This window comes from Octodon degus, unplaced genomic scaffold, assembly GCF_000260255.1.
Source record: "Octodon degus isolate 3935 unplaced genomic scaffold, OctDeg1.0 scaffold00030, whole genome shotgun sequence".
NCBI lineage: Eukaryota > Metazoa > Chordata > Mammalia > Rodentia > Octodontidae > Octodon > Octodon degus.
In genome coordinates this window covers 6524331-6534045 of record NW_004524606.1, presented here as the reverse complement: position 1 = coordinate 6534045, position 9715 = coordinate 6524331, and the positions used below count along the sequence as shown (strand labels likewise).

Sequence of the window (9715 nt, the reverse complement as noted above, 5' to 3'; positions counted from 1 at the left end):
GTAAATAAATAATGGAGATGCTTTATACACAGCTAGGACTCAGCAAATCTAATACACTAAAAATCATGAAAACATTTTGAGAGAAAATGTACAAAAACCATAAGAATTTGAGATTTTTTTCATTTGAAAGTAATCTTGGGCTGGAGAGATGGCTCAGTGGTCTAAAGCACCTACTTAGAACAAGCTTAGCAAAAGTATCAGGGACCGCGGTTCAATCCCCCAGCACGACATGTCAGCCAGCCCTGCCCCCTGGTGGGCTGAGCTGGCCAGACACTCTCTCTCTCTCTCTCTCTCTCTCTCTAATAAATAAAAAATAAAAAAAGAAAGTAATCTTAATGCTATTAAATTCACAAATATGCTAATTTAAATACCCAATCCTATTTTATCTAAAACACACACTGCAAACATGCAAATGTCTATTCTCTCCACATGTCAGTGCCCATTTGTGTCATGGTTTTAAATGGGAGAATAGATTTTTTTTCCCCTTAATCTGCAAGTCAGTAGGTGTTTCTTTACAGTTAACTTTAGCAAAATACATACAAAATAGTAATTAAAAATGATCTTCTTTACTTGTTAACTCACAAGGAAACACCTTCAAAACTGCATTTTGTTAAAGTTTTGTACTAAAGTGTAGAAAAACTGAACTACACGAATATTGAAAAGTTAAAAATTCCTTAATTTTTTATTCCTGGTACCACTACCACAATTTACAGGGCAATATACCTGATGTAATGAAAAGAAAGAAAAAGACAAAGCTACAACAGATAAAAGACCTCAGGAACGTACATCGAATTGACACTACATTGCATTAATCAATAGCTGCACTTTTTGCAAACTGTGGCTATGACAGTCCTGAACCTTCTGGGTTTCCTGTTTAAGCTGCAGTAACTTTTATGACAATGGATAATCGTTTTTTCTGTGGCAGATTTTTACAGTTCCTCTAATGCATTTGGGACGACTGTCTCAAAGTAACCTACAGCTTTCCTGACAACTCCTCGCTCTCTCTCCTGCTAAGAACTGTAGCCCTTTTCTGTTGTTTTGTAAAATATTCTGCTACCATATCCACCACTTCTACCACCAGATCCATAACCACCACCATAGGGACTGCCAGAGCTTCTTCCACCAAAACTGCCAGAGCTTCTTCCACCAAAACTTCCACCTAAACCTCCCTTAATTGGTCCATAATTTGACTGTTGCTGTCCACTCACTGTAATTTCCAAAATCATTATAGTTCCCACCACCACCATAGTTACCACCACCAAAATTTCCTCCTTCGTTGTAACCATCATATCCTCCTCCACTACCACCGTATCCACCACCTTGGTTTCCATATCCTGATCCACCACCACCATACCCTCCTCTACTACTGTAACCAGGATCACCACCATAGTTTCCACCATCACCTCCAAATCCATTATATCCTCCATCACCTCTTCCACAACTACCTCTGCTTCCACCCCCTCCACCACCGTAACCTCCTTTTCCACGGCCAAAATTCCCTCCCCCACCTCCAAAGTTTCCTCTACGACCCATAAAGTTGCCATATCCACCCCCACGGCTTCTTTGTGATCCAGCAGACTGCTTCTCTTGTTTAGAAAGGGCCTTTTTCACTTCACAATTATGCCCATTAATAGTGTGGTATTTCTGAACAACAATTTTATCAACTGTGTCGTGATCATCAAAAGTTACAAAAGCAAATCCTCTCTTTTTCACACTCTGCCTGCCTTCCATAACTTCTATGGTTTCAATCTTGCCATATTTTTCAAAGTAGTCTCTCAAATTATATTCTTCTGTATCTTCTTTAATACCACCAACAAACTTTTTCTTCACTGTTAGATGGGCACCAGGCTTTACTGAATCCTCTCTAGAAAGAGCTCTCTTTGGTTCCACTACAGGACCATCAACTTTGTGTGGTCGAGCACACATTGCTGCATCCACCTCTTCAACACAAGAGTAAGTCACAAAACCAAAGTCTCTGGAGCATTTTGTTTGAGGATCTCTCATTACCACACAATCTGTGAGTGTGCCCCGTTTTTTAAGATGTTTTCTTAAACTATCATCGGTAGTTTCAAAACTCAGACCACCAATAAACAGCTTCCTCAACTGCTCTGGCTCCTTTGGATCGTGGGCCTCCTCCCCCCGGCGGCAACAGCGACGGCCGGAGTCGGGCTTGGGGCGACCGGGCAGCAGTTTTACCTCCATCTTGAGACCGGACTCGCCTCTTTCAACTCCTTGAGTAAAATTTTGATGGCCCAAACAGCAAAACTTTTTCTTCAAACCATGTTGAGAAAAATCTTCAATTCTTTCTTTTCTTTATTTCATTTTCTAAATAAAGCTCCTTTTGAAAATGCAAGTACCTCATGGCGGAAGTGACAGATGTTTACTTTTTTATTTTAAAGAGAATAAAAGTATTTTAGAAATAATATAGAATTTCAAAAGAAGATGATAGGAAATCAACAATGGTTGTTACATTGCATATTGTTATTGTCAAAGTAGTTGTTCAGATATAGGCATACAAAATGTATAAAAAGTTAATTATTAGCTGTTCCTTTCAATAATCCATAATTATCTTAGCTATTATATATATATTTTCCCCTTTCTTTTCTCCTCTCTTTTATCTCAGTTCTTCTTTCCTTTTTGTGCGTGTGCAGGAACTCACGGCTGAACTCAGACTCATAGTGGTCCTCCTGATTTCTGCCTCCCGAGTGTTGGATTATGTGCTACCATGCTCAGACTCCATCGCAGGCTCAGTGCACCCGGGGCTGGGGCCAGTGAGGCATGCACTGCCAGGGATCGAACCCTGGCTCCTGAGCTAACCTAAGCAAGCACTTAGTCCACTGAGCTATACCACTGGCCCTGTTCTTTCCTTTTTAAACATTTTCTTTCCCTTTCATAACATCTATTGTACTTTTTGAATTTTATTTACTCTTTCAGTTTAGTAGGGAGACAGTACAATGTTTACTCATGTGAATCTGATTTATTTTACACTAGTTGCATCCATTTACCTATAAAAACTTGAGGTTTTTTTACAGTTGAATAATACTCCATTGTGTAAAAATATCACTTTTTTTTATCCATTCCTCAGTTGATTGTCATTTGGGTTGTTTCCAAGTTTTAGCTGTGACAAATTGCATTGCTATATATACATGGGTGCACATATATTGCTGTGGTGTGATGTTTTCGTTTTTTTTTTCCTGTAAAACTACCCAGAAAAGGAATAGTTGGGTTGAATGGAGTCTCTAATCCTAGAGTTTTGAGGAATCTCCACACTGTTTTCTGTAGTGGTTGTTCTAGTCTACACTCTTACCAATAGCAGAGAAGTGTTCCTTTTTCCCCACGGCCTCTCCTGCTTTTGTTATTGACTGACTTCTTGATGATAGACACTCTTTCTGGGATGAGATGGAATCTCAGTGTTTTAATTTATATTTCTTGAATGGCTAATGATGTTAATTTTTTCATTGTATTTTTTATCTGAGTACATTCATCTCAGATGTATACTTTTGACTGAGCCTTTGAAATTGGGGAAGGGCTTGATTTTTAAAAATTATTTGTGTGTGCTAGGGCTAGTGAGATAGTTGAGTGGTCTAAAGTGCCTGCTTAGGCAAGCTTAGTCAGGCTCAGGGGACTGTGATTTGATCCCTGGCACCACATGCTGCACCAGCCCTACCATCAGGGCCAAGAAAAAAAAAGTTTTTCCTAGATATACGTCCTTTTTCTGAGAGATAGTGAGCTAAACATTTTTTCCAATTCATGGATTTTCTTTTTACTCTGTTGATAATTTCTTTCGTTATGCAAAAGCTTTTCAATAAGATGAGATCATAGCTGTTGATTCTTTGAAGTATTTCCTATGCATTTTGATTTTTGTTCATGAACTCTCTGCCATCACCTATGCCTTCAAGATTTCTACCTACTTTTTCCTCCAGTAGAGTTAGTGTTTCTGTTTTAGTATTTAGATCATTGTTGCATTCTGGCTTTTGTTTAGTATATGATGATAGACATGGGTCTGGTTTTAGCCTTTGACATGTGGAAAGATAGTTTTTCCAGCATCATTTACTAAAGAGGCTTATAAGAGTGACAGGCCTTTTGTTCTAGGCACAGATGTTGAATTCTGCTGCACATGGATTCAATAAATCGATACCATGTGTTACATGATGATCTGGTTTATAGAATCATGACCTGGTTTTACAGAATCATCCTTCTGTCCTGGGATGGGCTCTTCACACAAGATATTTAGATTATTTTCTCAACTCAAGAGATGATGAGAGCACTCGGGGTGCTCCTTTCTTTAGCGCATGTCTCTGAGGGAGTGGAGTGCATCCGACTCCTGTAGGACTTGGCAATATTTCTCCCATTTCATAATTTTTCAAGGCCTTAGAAACTGATGAGTATAGATTTGAGTCACGGACATGTACCGAAGATATATTCTTTTTTTTTTTTTTTTTTTTTTTTTTTTGGTACTGGGGACTGAACTCAGAACCTTGCTCTTGCCAGGCAAGCACTTATTCTACCGATCTTCCCAGACCAAACCATTTTTTTTTTTTTGTGGTTCAGGGTATTGAACTCAGGATCTTGTGCTTGCCAGGCAGGTGCTTATTCTACTGGTTATCTCCCCAGTCCCCGTAGATATATTCTTGATTAGTAAGTTTTATTTTTAAAAGTTGAAGCAAGGAAAACTTTTAAAACTATTCTTTACTTTTTGAAGCTTTCTATCAAGCTTTCTATTAATTTCTATTCTTTCAAAAAAGTTATTTTGCTTGCTTAATAAACTTAATAAACTTAGTAAAACTTAATAGTAACACCACCAAGAGCAGTAGGTCTTTCGACTTTTTTATTTTTTGTTATCATTTTTGTTTGTTTCATTTTTTTAAATGAATCTTACATGTTTATATCTGGTAATGTGAACAATTAATTTGAAGATGGCATCATATAATACAGCAACGATTGTTGAATTCCTATTACTTTGTTTAGTGAAATCTTGTATTTTTCTAACACTTTTTTTCTTTATACCTTTATTTTGTAGTCTTTAAAAATTAAAAAGAGAGGCGTGGGTAATGTCATGAACCACCAATTTTGACTTTGACCTGACATGACTCAGAATACTGGTGCACAGTCCTTTACCCCATACTTAAATACTTTTCATAATATTGGTGCAAAGTATGAAAAAACCTCAGTAACTATTACAAAGCATGTCTTAGGATATATGTAAGTGGTTTGTCTAGGTTATGTGTTGGTGAGATAGATATAGTGATTAACTCAGTTTTCCAGATGATAAAACCATAGCTTCAAGAAGTTGAGGGTCTTCATAGACAAAGCTGTCCAAGGGGAAGTTTTGGTGAGATCAATGCTCTTAGCCCCTTTATGTATGGTCCCATTTTCAGCTAAAATGTACCCAGTGGATTCTTTAATGTTGCCAGATCCTTTCCAGGACATGAAAAGAATGTGCATGGAACCTATGTGGGGTTATGTACTGCCTGACCCTAGGTCACAACCTGAATCCTTCTCATTTAAGTCTGATGGTCACCTTCAGCATGATCAGGATTCTGGAAGATATGAGACTCATTGCCCTCACTGATTTTGGACTCAAAGGAAACTGATTTGAAATTGTAGAGAGAGGGAGGGAGGGAGGGAGGGAGAGAGAGAGAGAGAGAGAGAGAGAGAGAGAGAAAGATGGTTAGTCCCAGTTACTTTCGAGCTTTTAGTTCATTCCCATCATGCTAAATTGGCAATCTTTAGCCTACACAAAATGCTTTCATTGATTTAACATCTAACTGTATGGATGTTTGGGTAAGACTGAGGAGATAATCTTTTTTATTCAATTATCTTCCAGGACTTTTCTCTAAATTTGTTCCACATGAGACCAACAGGGTCACCACGATATTCTGAGTTATTTTGCATGCTGCACTATTATGCAACGGTGCACAGAATGCTTTTCCCATTCAAACTTCATCTCATCATCTTACTAACATATCATTATATCTATTATCTAATTTACAGTTATGTTTTTGTTTCTGTAATAACCAGGTAAGAAGACAAATTCGTACACCCAACTAAGCATAATAAAATAACAGCTTCTCTCACAGTGTAAACAGTTGTTTTTCTATGTACTCTGATTCAACTATTGTTTTTTAGACTTTTTCTAAAGCATTGCATTTAACCTGATGCAGAATTTCAGAACTACTTCTGAGATCAATTGCCAAACCTACAAATTAGTAAAATTAACGGGAACACTGGCTCTGTGCAGTGGTGTCAATAGAGAGGCAATTGTGCAAAGTATGCCCAGACTTTGATCTACAAAACACTTTCAACAGATTGCCTGACTGGAGTTTGAATTATTTTTGCCATGATATTAATGCATACTATTTTTCATGGGTGAAAACAAATGATTGTGTTGAAGAATAATTTGCCATCTCTTGTAGCAGAGTTTGATAGAACTATTCAAAATCATGTGATGGATGAATTATTTATAAACTACAGTACTAACATCTCATAGCAATGCTATTGTTAAGGGTCTGTCAGCATTTCCGAAAGATCCTGCCCTTTTTCTCTCCCTGAGTGTGGATTACTTGCCCATTTGAAATTGTAACAAGTGGAAACTTGGTGGAGAGAATGACATTTTATTTAAAAGTCCACAGTGGTTCAGTAGACAGCAAAGCAAATTGCCCTTGCCCTAGTCACATTTAAATCCTCAAGGACACAGAATTTAGAGGCAGGGAAGTAAGAATAAGAATATATTTTATCAAAATAAGACCAAGATGGTTTATTATCAAGAAAATGATTCAATATGTTTTCATATGAGACTTAAAATAAAATGAATATAGGAATGAAACGTGGACCAAATGAATGCTTTTATCAGCTCATAAGCCATCTTTTCCACATTTATTGGGGTCATTGTCCCCTGTCCGAGCCAGATGTGCCCCTAAGTGATCCCCAAATAGCATTTCCTAACATCTCTTTTTCAAATTACTCTGAGCTGCCCAGCACATTGCTGTTGCTGCCCCCTTTGCTGCTGAGCCTTGCTCAAACTCTTACCAAGCTCCTCTTCCTGGTCAATGCAATCATATTCTTGGAGAATGCATTTCAGTATCCCCACTTTAGAACAAAAGCAAACAAGTATTCTAAAAGTAAGGTCTAAGTCCTACTTCAGTTTAACAGCTGTTATATAAGGTGATTAAATTAACAGGAGTTTTTAATCAAATAGTGTCATAAAGTTAGGTACCTTGTTTGAATCCATCGTCTACAGTGACAGAGCCATGGCATACACCTGAATCTTCCTCTTCTTAAGTCTTTTGCTTCACCCCATTACTTTACTGGCAGCAGGAGAAAATTAAATTGATAACACCTCAAAGATATAATTTTATGTAGAAAATTGCCCATTTAAAAACTCATTCACCAAAGATAGCATTACTAGAAAGCTTATGGTTTCAAAAAAATTGTTCCTGGATAAATGTAGTCCCCCCTTTTTAACGAGATAGTGTCTCAATATGTAGTTCAAGCTGGCCTTGAGCTCATAATGATCCTCCTGCCCCGGCCTCCTGGTGCTGGGGTTACAGGTCTCTACCACCATGTCTAGCTGATAAATATATGTCACACCCACATCTTTTACCATATAAGTTTTATTTGAGTCTCCATCCAAATAATATTCCATACAATATTTCCCATCTCCAGGCCTTTTAGTAGGTACTGTTCTTATCACATAAGACACTTAAATTCATATATATATATATATATACACATATTTTCTAAATTCCAAGAAAATCCTTCCTTTTTTTAAACTATCTTATAAATATGAGACAGTTTATACACCATACTGGTGAAAAACTTGTTTTTTGATTTATTTCTATGTATCACAGTAAACTTTGGGAACAAAATTACAAAATAGTGATATGAAAATGGATCAGGGGGCTACTTTTAATAAGAAGTAAGAGCTAAATCTGCTTTTTTTTTTTTTTTTTTTTTTTCAGAACCGGGGATTGAACTCAGGCCCTTGCGCTTGCCAGGGAAGCGCTTATTCCACTGAGCCATCTCCTCGACCCTCGATCTGCTTTTGAGAAAAGATAACAATGGGCCAGTAAGATAGCTCAGTGGACTGAGCACCTGCTTAAGCAAGTGCAAGGACTGCTGTTTGATCCCTGGTACTGAATGTCTAGCCGGTCCTGCCCCCAGGCATGCTGAGCCAGCCACTGGACTGGGAATGGTGGCACATGTCTATAATCCCAGTGCTAAGGAGGCTGAAAACAGAAGAGTCTCAGCTGCATAGTGAGACCCTGTACCAAATACATGAAAGAAAGAAGTATCCTATGTTAGTATTTTAGAGAGCTGCCATGGCTACTAAAATCCCTTTTATAATATTTGTGCATTCCCTTCCAAAAATGCTCTCACTTGTTATTTAATAGATACAAATAAAACATACAAGGCAATGTAAAAAGTGGGACTATTTTACCCCTTATGCACTAAGCAAGCTTTGGGTCGTCAGGGCTCACTTCAGCCCACAGCACGGAACCCAGAGGAATGCTTTTCTCTCAGGAGCAGATGAGGCACCTGCATAGACTGTGCTTACAGGTACACAGAATCGGAGGAAATGGGCTACAGTTACGTGACCATCACGCTGGGAAAGTCGATCAGTTTAAATAAGCCTTAATGTCCTCATTTGTAAATAAAATCAATTGTATTTTATATGCTTATATAGTGGGTTCATTTTGAGAATCATTTAAAAATGCATCAACACTGATCACTATACAAACACAGTTAAATTTTTTTGATCTAATAATAAAAAACCTATAGCTTTTGTTAGGACCATTTTGATTCTATAAAACCCAGTACAGACTGACCAAACAATTCATCAGACAGCTTGTATATGATAGGAGATATTTCTTATAAATCATATATCTTTTAAGCAAGTTATTGTATTATTTATTATGTTGCCTATCTACTAGTAGTATCATGAGGTTAAAATTCTCAGAAGTTCTTTTTCGAGGATTTAAATGTCTCACAGAGGAGCTGAGGTGGAAGTACCTTCAGGTGGAAGTACCTTCAGGTCTTAAAACTGTTATAGAAGATGGAATTATGCTTACTAGGATAGTGGGAATTTAGCTAAATGGAAGAATCCTCTGTGTGCCTCTGTGTGAGTGTGTATGCATGTGTACTTCCTGGAGCAGTTCCTCATTCTGGTAAAAAATATACAGAAAGAATGCTAAAAGTTTCCTACTCTATGAAAATGTCTTCTAAAAGCCTATTTCTCTTTTTGCTTAGAGAATAGAGAAAGCTGTTTTGAAGACTAAAGGATTTCTCAGAGGTCTGAAACCAACAGATGCTCCCCTGCACCCGCAGTCTCATGCATACATCTTCATTTCCACACACACACACTCTCTGCAATGGTCTTTGGGGCTTATTTTCCCTTTTAAGCCTGCTTGCCTGTGATAACTGCATTTCCTACAAAAATTAGCACTCCTCTGAACTGCCCCTACGGTTGCTTGTCCCAAGAAATGGGGAATACTAATGTCATCTGTCAGATTCTGGGATTCTTTAGGACAAATTTACTCGTGGGTTGGTCACTGGCAATGAAGAGGCTATACATATGGTTTTGAAGCATCAAAACTATTAAAGTTTAACATAAAATTAGACTCTAAATGAAATAAGAAAATTTTAAATATTCAACTCTTCCTCTAATATTTACCTCAGATCTACAAAATTATATCTTTTTAAATAGTAACAGAAA

At 37.5% G+C, this 9715-nt stretch overlaps 1 pseudogene; it reads right to left on the bottom strand.

Moving 5' to 3' along the window:
• Window positions 1–1049: 1049 nt before the first annotated feature.
• LOC111816339 lies at window positions 1050–2214 on the bottom strand (annotated as a pseudogene).
• Between the last annotated feature and the right edge of the window lie 7501 nt (window positions 2215–9715).